Source organism: Eleutherodactylus coqui, chromosome 1 (genome assembly GCF_035609145.1).
Source record: "Eleutherodactylus coqui strain aEleCoq1 chromosome 1, aEleCoq1.hap1, whole genome shotgun sequence".
NCBI classification, from domain to species: domain Eukaryota; kingdom Metazoa; phylum Chordata; class Amphibia; order Anura; family Eleutherodactylidae; genus Eleutherodactylus; species Eleutherodactylus coqui.
Genome location: NC_089837.1, coordinates 95770283 through 95782416, shown reverse-complemented (window position 1 = coordinate 95782416; position 12134 = coordinate 95770283). Strand labels below are relative to the sequence as shown.

Genomic DNA, 12134 nt, shown 5'->3' with positions numbered 1-12134 from the left:
GTCGCGGCCGGATCTTCTTTCTTCGGCCCGGCGGATGCACAGGGCATGTCGGTGCGTGCCCCGTGCATGCGCCGGCCCAAAGAAAAAAGATCCGGCCGCGACGGAGAGAAGATGAAGCCGCGGCGAAGGGAAGATCCGGAGCAGGTGAGTAAATTCCGATTTTGGTCTCCCGCGGATCCGGACGGCTTCCATAGGCATCAAGAGGAGCCCGCGGGAGCCGTCCCTGCGGGAGACCCGCATGAAAATGGAGCATGGTCCAGATTTTTTCATGGTCCATTTTTTTTAAAATCCCTTTTATTGACCATCCACGGGTATTTATCTACCCACGGGTGGTCAATGCATCCCTATGGGATGCAGATCCGCGGGCAGGAGAAGAGTTAAAATCCGCTGCGGATTTTAATTCTTCTTTTGCCCGTGGACATGAGGCCTTCTAGTTTTTTCAGTATGAATATTCTCCTTTCTCCAGTTACTATTTTCTCAAGCTGTTCCTTCTTGCTCCTGTGTTTGTTTAAACTGATTATTTTCTCTTAAAACAATGCTACTTTTGTACTCACGCTTGCTTTTTCTCACCCAACTCTTGTTTCTTCTCTCTACACTCTTTTACCCTTGTCCCCCTCTTTAACTCCTCCCCTCTACCTTTTATCTAATTCTGAGCCAACCTGTGTGGAGGGATTTTCCACCAATCCTAGGGCAGCTATCTCCTGCTACCTAACGGACCAAGAAGGCTAGGATAGGGTTTGAAGCACAGAATGAATGACATGACAACCAAACTATACCACATTGCTTTTATGGAGTGTACAAATCTGATACACCACACACAGTATCTCCCCCCAAAAAATAATAAATAATTAAAAAAAAATCAGTTTAGTCCTGGCGTGCTTTTGTCCTGTTGGTCTTCACACACAAAGATAGGCTGAGGCTCCTTTTAGGGCTGGCAATAATCCTCTAGTCTTCAAGTGCTGTACGCTGCATTAGCGGAGTGGGAACAAATAAATCACTTTACACTACTTTGCTCCTACTCAACACACTGACTGTCTGACTCACTCACTGCCTAACTGCCCTCCAACAGGAGGTGCAGTACCTTATTTCACCTTCCCTACCAGAACTTTCTAGCAACTTCTAGCTCAACCCCTCCTCAGCCAATCAGGACTCAAGTACCACAGAGTGGCTGACCAATAGCAAAAGATCCTTCCAGATGCTAATGCCAGACAGAGATACAAAGAATACAGGCATATGATCAAATACAATAAAATACATATGGTGACATTATGAGATGTTAATGTTAAAGGAGATGTCCCGCGCCGAAACGGGTTTTTTTTTTTTTAACCCCCCCCCCCCCCCCCGTTCGGCGCGAGACAACCCCGATGCAGGGGTTAAAAAAACCACCCGCACAGCGCTTACCTGAATCCCGGCGGTCCGGCGTCTTCATACTCACCTGCTGAAGATGGCCGCCGGGATCCTCTGTCTTCATGGACCGCAGCTCTTCTGTGCGGTCCATTGCCGATTCCAGCCTCCTGATTGGCTGGAATCGGCACGTGACGGGGCGGAGCTACACGGAGCCGCTCTCTGGCACGAGCGGCTCCATAGAAGACTGCTGAAGACCCGGACTGCGCAAGCGCGGCTAATTTGGCCATCGGAGGCCAAAAATTAGTCGGCACCATGGAGACGAGGACGCTAGCAACGGAGCAGGTAAGTAAAAAACTTTTTATAACTTCTGTATGGCTCATAATTAATGCACAATGTACATTACAAAGTGCATTATTATGGCCATGCAGAAGTGTATAGACCCACTTGCTGCCTCGGGACAACCCCTTTAATATTATCCAGTAGTGCCAGTACTGGGTCACTACAAACCCCCATTGAAATTAATTGGGTAAAAACATATCAGTTTTCCACTATATTTCAGTTTCTCTTCTCCAAAAACAGCAAAGAAGATGGAAACCCTGAACTGAGCCCTAATGCAAGTGAGAAAGCAGCATTATTCACTTTCTCCAAAATGTATAATTAGGTGGGGTATGCAATCAACTTTTTTGTTCATTTGTAGGAGTGTAAGAGAAGGACCTTGGCCATTCATGAGCCCATGCGATGTTACTGTACTATGCAATCAACTTTTTTGTTCATTTGTAGGAGTTTTTGTTTTTCTGGAGCGCCAGTTCATATGGAGTACTGAAGAATTCATATGTGAAAAGGAAACAATGTTTTGTCTTATGTCCCCTTATTGTTTGATTGTGTACATGTTCAATATTTGTAGATCCTTGTTCGGTTTAATACCTACAGCTTAGGTTACATAGAGTGCAATACAAGTGTGTGGCTTCTCAAATATAGGGTGATTTGTTATGTACATAAGACACTTTCCCTGTCCTCACCAATCCATTAATTAAATAAACAGAAAAGTGTATCATCGACTGTGCATGTTCTGATAGCACTTTGTTATGAACAAACTAATTTTCATTAATAGCGTTGTACCAAGATTATAAGTTATCTCTTATATACAGGTTAGGGGATAACTTGCTGGGACCTCCTAATGATCCTGTGTCCCCCGTCCCCCTCATTGCAGGGTCACTGCACTCCACGCAGTAAGAAGTAGACTGAATGAAGCATCAGTCCCACAGGTTCACCAGCACGCCATTCACTTTCAATGGGACTGCGGTGATAGCTAAATGGCACCCGCTCAGCTATTTCATTCAGCCCCATTGAAATGAAGGGAGTGCTAACTGGCTACGCTCGGCCAGCACGCCATTCATTCTGACGTCACTGCGGGAGGAGAAGCAACTCCCGCAGTGTCACCCAGAATGGGACAAGAGAGTCTTGTTATCGAGATCAGCAGTGGTTTCAGCCGTGAAACCCCCACTGATCTGCAAATTATCCCTTCTCATGTGGATAGGGGATAACTTCATCTGTTAGAATACAAGCCTTACAGGCAGTACCTTGCCTCACTACTTAAAAGCATTTTAGGGCTTTTCTAGGCCTGGTAGGATGCTGCTGAGAATGGATATTAAATGCATCAGTACTTTAGCAGCCATTATATGACTGCTTATTAGGGGGGCATAAGAACAGCCCACTAGAACTAACCAATGAAAAGTATTAGGCTTGCAAGGGCTTGAAGTCAGCCATACAAACAGCCCCTGTACCAGCACTGCCTAATTACCAAAAATCTATCACATTGTTCTGCCACGAAACCCAGGTACATGGTCATCCTCCTAAAGCCACAGTTCTATTACACAGAAAACAACATCATATCATTAAACAGAAAGGAACCATACCTCCTTACATAACTACCTAATGCAGATTGTGCAGTACTGTCTGATTGGCCAGCATCGATCACGTGTGCAGTGTTGGACAATCAGAGAGCAAGTATTGGTTGTCTAACACTACTAATGCACTATGAGGATTAGGTAGTCTGAAGAAAACGAGACCCAGAAGTGGCAGATCAGGGGTATGGGGACACTTAAAAGATGAATAAGCTCCTCTAGATGGTCAATAGATGGTGCTGTAGAGGTATTTTTCCATCTTTCTTATTTGCATAGATTTCACAGAGGAACTAGCATCGCATTATAAGTCTCCTTACTCATCTTTTAGGTGAGAGGGTTAATGTCTGGTATGTTCTGTCCTGTCTAGAAAATGTATCGTATTCAGTGTATCATTTCGTGAGGATGAGATATGTATGTGTTTGCAAGAATGCAAGGTGAGTAGAGTCAGTCTAGTCTGGTCAAGTCTGTGAGTCGGGGAGAAAGAGTGAAATCTGACAGGTCGTGAGTGAGCCACACAGACACCGGACAGATCGCTCTGTGTGGAGAGCATGGAGGAGGCCGAGCAACTTCCCTATACTCAGCCTGGGTCCTTGCGACCCAGGAGTCCTCGGTGCTTCTGCAGAGCATGGAGAAAACCACAAACCACTTTCTAGTGAGAAGAGCAGTGAGAGTGAGTGTTCCCGATTCTTGTTCAGAAAGTTACCCTATGTGTGGACTACTTTATTACATCTGAGAGATCTGCCGCAGAGGACGGAATAGTGGCATAACGAGTGAAAACTGGACTTAAAGTAACCCCAGGTTACAACCCCTGTGATCTCCCCCATCAGGAATGTGGTCAGGTCCCGAGCTACACCTAGGGGAGAAGATGGTAGAGCCCCATGAGAAGGCCTTCCTATACCCTGCTGTCGCTGCAGAGCAGAGCTTTGGTGTCACAAACAGGATGATTCCTCTGCACCTTTGCCCAAAAATGGAAAAGAAATGCCTCCACCATTACCAGCCACGAAAGACAATATATGGCCCCAGCCCTCAGAAGCTCAGCGCTGCAGCAGCAAGAGCCACTCGCACCCAGCCGACCACCATGACCGACGCAGCTGTCTCCTTCGCCAAGGACTTCTTGGCCGGCGGTGTGGCCGTTGCTATCTCTAAGACCGCTGTAGCACCTATCGAGAGAGTCAAGCTGCTGCTACAAGTCCAACATGCAAGCAAACAAATCACAGCAGACAAGCAATACAAAGGCATCATGGACTGCCTTGTCCGTATCCCCAAAGAACAAGGTTTCTTGCCCTTCTGGCATGGTAACCTTGCCAATGTCATCCGGTATTTCCCAACCCAGGCCCTGAACTTTGCTTTCAAGGACAAGTACAAGAAGATCTTCCCCGACGGTGTTGACAAGAGGAGCCAGTTCTGGCGTTACTTTGCTGGAAACCTGGCATCTGGAGGCGCTGCCGGTGCCACCTCCTTGTGCTTTGTCTACCCGTTTGACTTTGCCAGAACCCGTCTAGCCGCCGATGGTGGCAAAGCTGGTGCTGATAGAGAATTCTCTGGTCTTGGCAATTGCTTGGTTAAGATTTTCAGATCTGATGGGCTTAAAGGCCTGTACCAGGGCCTCAATATGTCTGTCCGGGGCATCATCATCTACAGAGCCGCCTACTTTGGCATCTATGACACAGCTAAAGGTATGCTTCCAGATCTTAAGAACACACACATCATCGTAAGCTGGATGATCGCTCAGCTCGTAATAGCCGTGGCCGGTTTTGTCTCCTACTTATTTGACACAGTCCGTCATCGTATGATGATGCAGTCCGGAAGGAAAGGAGCTGACATCATGTACACTGGCACAATTGACTGCTGGAGGAAGATCGCTCGTGATGAAGGATCAAAGGCTTTCTTCAAGGGTGCTTGGTCCAATGTCCTGAGAGGAATGGGTGGTGCTTTTGTGCTAGTCTTGTACGATGAGATGAAGAAGTACATGTAAACGTGTCGTGATGTCTGACCTGGCATGCTGTAAAATAACATACCCTGAGCATTCATGGACTTTATATTTTTGTCAAACACACCTTTATTTATAAGTTGTAACCGGTAATGTTGGTTATTAATGTTTGGGAACCAATTTGATTACATCTCACCAGCTTTCCACGTTAACATTAATCATTCCCTATACCCAAGTACTTCCATAGGAGCCTGCAGTGAACAATCTGTAGTGCACCTATGGCACTACATGGGCTGACTTGATGGGACTCAATGCTCCTTTATTTTTTATTTCAGTCATTTTTTTTGTTTTTAAGTAACTTAGGTTGGAAGAAATAAAAAAAATATGGAACTATCTCTTGTGTGTAATGACTCTAGGCAATGCTGAACGGTTCCAAATACTAACAATTGAGCGTTGGACTAATAAAAGTAGAGACTTAAACATTTCTATTAAAAAAAAAAAAAGAAAGACAATATATGCCCATGCCTGAGAAAATTGAAAGTTAAGTTGTTTCCAGTTTCAAGTCCTCTGAATTCTTTAAGAAGTCCAAGACAAGATCCATCCAACCCTCTGAGCCTAAGGAAATTTAAAAAAGGACAAGGTTGTGGTTCCTCTGAGCCAACAAGAATTAGAAAAACGAGAGACAGTCCAGCCCGTGAAACTTTCCCGCCATGAAGTTCCACCATGGTTGTGGGAAAAGTAGGGGGGGACACCCCCACCACAGAACAGCAGCATAGTGCTGAAGACCGCCCCGGGGAGAAGCTACTAATGCTCATGAGTGAGACGTCTGAAACCACCCAGCAGACCAGTAAGAGCACATATGCTGGCGAGATGGAGACAAGAGTGGTGAGAGGCCTTCCTGCTGGATATCCACCACCCAGGCCACAATTTTACTGGGGCGATGAACCAGAGGTACTGGAGTTGCTACCTTATATTTCCCCCGCTACACCTCCACCTGAGGAGAGAATTGAAGAACCCCAGAACCCAGCTTCTTAGATGGGATCAGAGGACTTGACTGCACTGTGGCGGCAATCAGGGGATTGTTCTGAGCCATGCATCGCAGAGGAGGACTACACTTGTGAGGACATTAAAGTGAGTAACTTTCTGCGTGCTAGCCCCTCATTGTGTTCCTCTATGTGAATCTGTTCTTGGGGAACCACTGCAACATCCACAGGCTATACCACAGACTCTTGAGTAGAGGAGCCAGCCCTTATGTCTGTTAAGGCCTTAGTCACACGGGCATAAATACGCGCGTATACACGCGCGTAAAAACCCACGGGCGTAAATACGCGCGTATATACGCGCATAAAAACGCACCTACTAAAGATAGAACATATTGGTGGCAATGGACATGGTCACGCGTTTTTTTTAAAGAGTAACTTGCAGTTAATGAGATTCTATATATATTCCTGTTTTTTAAGACTGTTTTTGGGACTCTACTCTGCTTTTTGCCCCGTATTGCCCAGAAGGACTCTAACATTATTCTGTCCCCACTTCTAACATTATTGCAAAATGCTTGAAATGTGTTATTTCATGTTCACAATGTCAGGGAAAATTTCTAAGTACAGCACCAATCAGACCCACCCCACTTGCCCCGCTGCCGGCGGTAAAGAAGAGACACCACACACGGAGGTCTGGTATAGCTCCTCACACGGGAAAAAACAACTGCGCTGCGCCCTTTATTACAGATTACATGAGATCTTATACCCTTTGGTCTCATCTCTAGAAATAGGTGATGGGCTCATTGGCTCAAATTCACAGCATTACCATATATGGGAAGTCCGGATTTCCGGCCTGAGACAGTGAAAGTTATGTACGTAGTTGAACAGTCGTTATCTTGCTACGGCGCCTCTGGAAAAACAGCCAAGCACACGGCCTTTTGTCTGGTTCTTCTTTGCTGTGTTTAAAATACATTTTGTCTTCGCCTGGCAAGGCCTTTGGAATATCTGGTATAAGGCGAAGTATTAAGTTTTTCATAGAGTTAGTACATATGAGAATAAAGTTAGTATGCATATAAAAAGAAAGGCACATAACTATATCTATATAAATGTATATATTCCAGTGTTTTCTTTTCTACCTACAAGGATATATATATGTATCCCTCTCAAACCCCCCTAAAAACTTAATACGGAGATCAAGCACCAGATCTTGCACTCTTCCTCGGTCACCTTTCCCTTGCGTCAGGGTTTCTCCACTGCCCGTAAGTCCCTACTCCTAGGAGGGGGGGGTCCCTACCTGACCTCAGAAAGAGGCCATGGATTCCCTGGGCTTATTTCCGGGCATCCATACCCTCTATCTGTACAAGTTAACACCCCACAGGGTGTGCCCTCGCCGGAACCTAAGGTCTTCTGCACTATCCCTAGGCAAATGGGAAGTCCACTGACAATACATCTTATGAGACCGGGGCAGGCGCAGTACTAGTACATTTCTCCTTTTCTTTGGTAACGTATCTGGTTGGCATTATCGGAACTGGCTCTTCATCTTTTTCAAACAAGGGAAACGTTGGTGTCACATTATCCAGTCCCTTACTCATACTCTTTTTGATCAAAGGGATAATACACATACAGAAAATTACATACCCCACCTCTTTCTACTAAAATCATATCCAGGGCCACTCTATTTTGGAACGCCATGGATGCAGTGGGCCCTAACTGGTCAGCTAACCCTTGTAAAACATGCCTGGTGTAGTTTACAAACCTCTGCTGATTGTAATAGATATAATTCATCCAATCTACATTATTATTAACAGTGACAATAGCAAATAAGGACTCAAAACCTGCTTTAACCTGATCTCTAGAATTAAATTCATCTGGCACCCCCCTTGGCACTCCTATTGCATCTATGTATATATATGGATCAAAGTTACCACCTGGAGCGTCAACTTCTCTCTTAGCACGATGCGGTGTTAGATTCTCACCCTCAGTGTAGTCTTCATATTGCACATTTGATTGTATTAATTTGTTCTGATCCCTAAAACAGGGGGCTAGTATACAGTAGTCAAAGGTGTGTGTTAGAGGAATTGTACCACATTATAGCATGTAAAGGATATGCAGGATCATGAGTTTTTTCAGTGAGAAGTGTGGATCCAAGTGGGCTTTCCTTCGAGCTTGACTGCAGTTGGGGTGGTAAGCAACATCTGGTAAGGACCTTTAAACCGGGTCTCTCTCTCAAACTTTTTCACATAGACCCTGTCACCTGGTTTCAGATTGTGACACTCATCTGTAGGACCTGGGAGAAAAGCAGAGACTGCAGAATGCATTATTGACAATTCCTTGGAGAGACTTATGACAAAATTAACAAGAAAATCATTCCCCAAACTCTGATACTGTGGCATGTACCCTCCGGAGAAAAAGAAAAACTAATGGAAGACACTCAATTTAAAATTTGCCCGTTTTCTTCATTGCCTTTTGTATCTACTTTCCCACAACTCCGTGGATGGTAGGGTGTGTGAAAAGCCTGAAATATACCCAAAGCAGACATGATGTGTTGCATCATTATACCTGTGAAGTGTGTACCTTTGTTGACTCAATCACTTCCGGTACCCCGTATCTGCGGATTACCTCATTCATGAGCTCCTGTGCGATTACCTGCTTATTGACCTTGGTAACAGAGTAGGTCTCCAACCTGAAAAGAAATCAACAACAACAAGCACATATTCATGCTTCCCAACAAGTGGAAACTGAGTGTAGCCAATTTGCAATCCCTGAAATGGGTAGAGTGGTCTAGGCAAGTGTTATGTGGCAAATTTACTTCTGCCCTGTTGCTTACGGCAAAGATTATGCAAAATTGGACAAATGATGCAGCAGCTACAGAAAACCCAGGAGCCACCCGTCCTCTTTCAAGCGTTGACATCATTGCTGCTTTGAGAGGTGCGTCTTTCCGTGCGTCAGCTGGCTATCATGGGGCACAGGGATCGTGGTAGGCAAGTGCTGTTGACTGTTCGCCATACACCGTCCCTTTTTAGTCCATTTTTCCTTTTCTTCCTTGCTGGCTTGTAACTGTAAAGTCTTTAGCATATCAAAGTCCAAAGTTTTTATCAAAGTCCAAAGTTTTTGTCAAAGTCCAAGTTTTTATCAAAGTCCAAAGTTTAGTCAAAGTCCAAAGTTATTGTTAAATTCTTCTTTTCTTCTTTTCTTCCACGGCTTGAGGGCCGCTGCCTTTGTTGTGTGGTCTGTGAGGGTGTTGCCTCTTGTTTCTCCGGTGTAGGAATTGGTGTGAGCTTTCCACTTTGTCAGGTAGAAGTAGGGCCTCCATGAGACTGCACCGCTGCATCATTCTTAATTGGCTGTCCTGCTGAGGTAAAAAACTGTCTGGCCTTCCATGTTGGGCCGTAATCATGAGCTATGCCAAATGCATACCGGGAGTCAGTGTAAATGTTTGCCGTCTTACCTTCTACCACTCCACACACCTCAGTGAGGGCTTTTTTTGTTCCGCTTCTTGTACTGCGACATGCGGAGGCATTCTGCTTTTAGGACATCTTGTTGTGTGACCACTGCATATCCAGTGTGGAGTCGTCAATCACCCCTGGTACCATCTATAAAAAACAACTCAAAATATGCATTGTTAACAAGGGCTTTCAGTAACTTTTTAAAACTTAAATTTTCTTGTTGCATCAATGCTAGACAATCAGGCTGATATTCTATTTCAAAAAGATCAGAACCTTGTTGCAAAAAATTTAAAAATGGCTGATTTGCAATACCTAGATCACCTATGCCTTCTCCTCCCCCCCCCCCCCTTGAACCAGGGTACTCAATTGGAAGAAGAGTAGCCGGGTTCAAGGTAGTACAACATTGTAAAAAGATTTGCTGGATGCAGATAAGGCCTGTAAGATGTTAGCACCAATAACAGAGACATGAGTTACATCGGGGCAGAATAATCTACAAACATCTATTCATATTTGAAATGTGATATGCTTTAAGTAAATTCAGTATTAATCTGATCCTGCCTGCAATGTCTTATCAAATTTGAGAGAGAAAAAAAAAACAAAAAAACTTTTACTAGCTGCTCAAGATCCTCACCCCCTCCCTTGTGGACAAGAGGGATGAAACATTACGTCCTTTACATCATCTAGCTCCACCCCTTCGATACTGGTCGCTTGCGTCTTTTTTTCAAACCTTCATTTAAGCTTAACAGTCTAAGCATCCACATCTCAAACAAGTAAAGTCTTATGCATGGGGGGGGGGGGGGGGACTTTTATCCCCAGTCATTAACTCTCATCCATCCATGCGCTCAGGTCTGCTCTGTCACCCCCTATTGAAAGTGTACCAGTCCATACAGATTCACAGACAAAAAAAGTTTGACAAACATACATACATCAGTTGAAAAACATTGAGGTGAGTGCTATAATGTTATAAAGTACATGATTCTATTGAGATGAGATTGTGAATGAGCGCTATTTTTGACAAATTATGTGAAAAAAAATTTGCTGAGTGACTGAGACATTCTATCTTTCTTATTTACTGAAACTATTATATGCTATATTAAACGCTGAAGTATTTTAGAATGCGTGGGTATCTTTCTGCCCCCCTTGTCTTTCTTTCTCTGTATTTGACCCTGAACAAAAAGTGAAGTCTGAAAGCCCCCACCTTTGCAAAAATAACTGTTATCTCTCTACGAATATGAAACACAGACTGAATAGAGTTGTTTTAGTTTAACTATTCCCTGCATTTGAACTCATAATTAACACATATGCTGGGACCTTGCAACATGTTTTTCATTTTCAACCCCTGTATTCTTAAAAGCCCCCATGGGATGTGAGTGGGATATAACTTTCTTACACCTGTATGAAAAAGAGACCAAGACGTGTCCATTTGTGACCTTAGAACCCAGTAAGAATATACCTTAGAAATTGCTATATTTCCTGAAATCTAAGACAGTATAATTAATTAAATTCATTTCAATTCATTTTAAGCAAGCAAAGACATTTTCCAGGGTCAGTATTGCATTCTCTCTGCTTTGTTATCGCTTGACCTTGAAAACTAGACAGACTGCAGCTTTAAGTAGACAACCCTTCTCCCACTTAAAGCAAGCTCAGTTAACCATTTGCACATATATATATATACATATATACACACATACATCTATATCTATTATCTATATCTACTATATCTAGTATTATACACCTTTTCCTCTCTCTCTCTCTCTGCCAACAAATCACATGTTTTGTAACCTTCCTCTCGACTTTGCTTGTTACTTCAGCACTTTCTCCCTACCTAACTGCCAATGTAACTAATCTACCGTGCGGGTCCTTGTTACACATTTTCATAAGTTTTCTTACAGTTTACAAATCGGAACTCCTGTCTCTCCTCCACCAATTGATCTGCACGGCGGCAGCCCTTGAGGGGCTCTGTCTTCTTTAATAAGATCTTACGCATATTAGAACAACAATGATAATAATAACACGCTCCATAGAGTGTATCCTTCTGACCCGAATTGTCAGCCCCTTATATATGGCAAAACAACCGAAGGCATCTTCTTCTATGGAACCAGTCCCAAAGAGTGCATCCCTCTCCTCAGCTAAACCATCAACAACTTAACTAAACTAAAACCGAGGGTCTCTTCTTCTGTGGAACCTATCTCACAGAGTGTATCCCTCTCTGCTAAACCATCAATAACTTAACTAAACTAAAACCGAGGGTTCCTTCTTCTATGGGACCTGTCTCACAGAGTGCATCCCTCTCCTCAGCTAAACCATTAACAACTAAAACAACCGAGGGTTCCTTTTTCTGTGAGACCAAATGAAAAGTAAGAGAAAAAAAAATTCTGCAGATACAACAAACAACCTTCACTATCGTTAAAACGCTATGGACTTCAAAGTACAAATACACTACAGACTAGTTCCTGGGTGAGCGATTGGTGCGCATATCACGGTCAGTGGTCCGTGACGGCAAACCCGAAGCCCACGAGTTACCGTG

At 44.0% G+C, this 12134-nt stretch overlaps 1 pseudogene; it reads left to right on the top strand.

Annotated features, from left to right (window-relative positions):
- Positions 1-4272: 4272 nt before the first annotated feature.
- Positions 4273-5666, top strand: LOC136622933 (ADP/ATP translocase 2 pseudogene; annotated as a pseudogene).
- The last annotated feature ends 6468 nt before the right edge of the window (positions 5667-12134 follow it).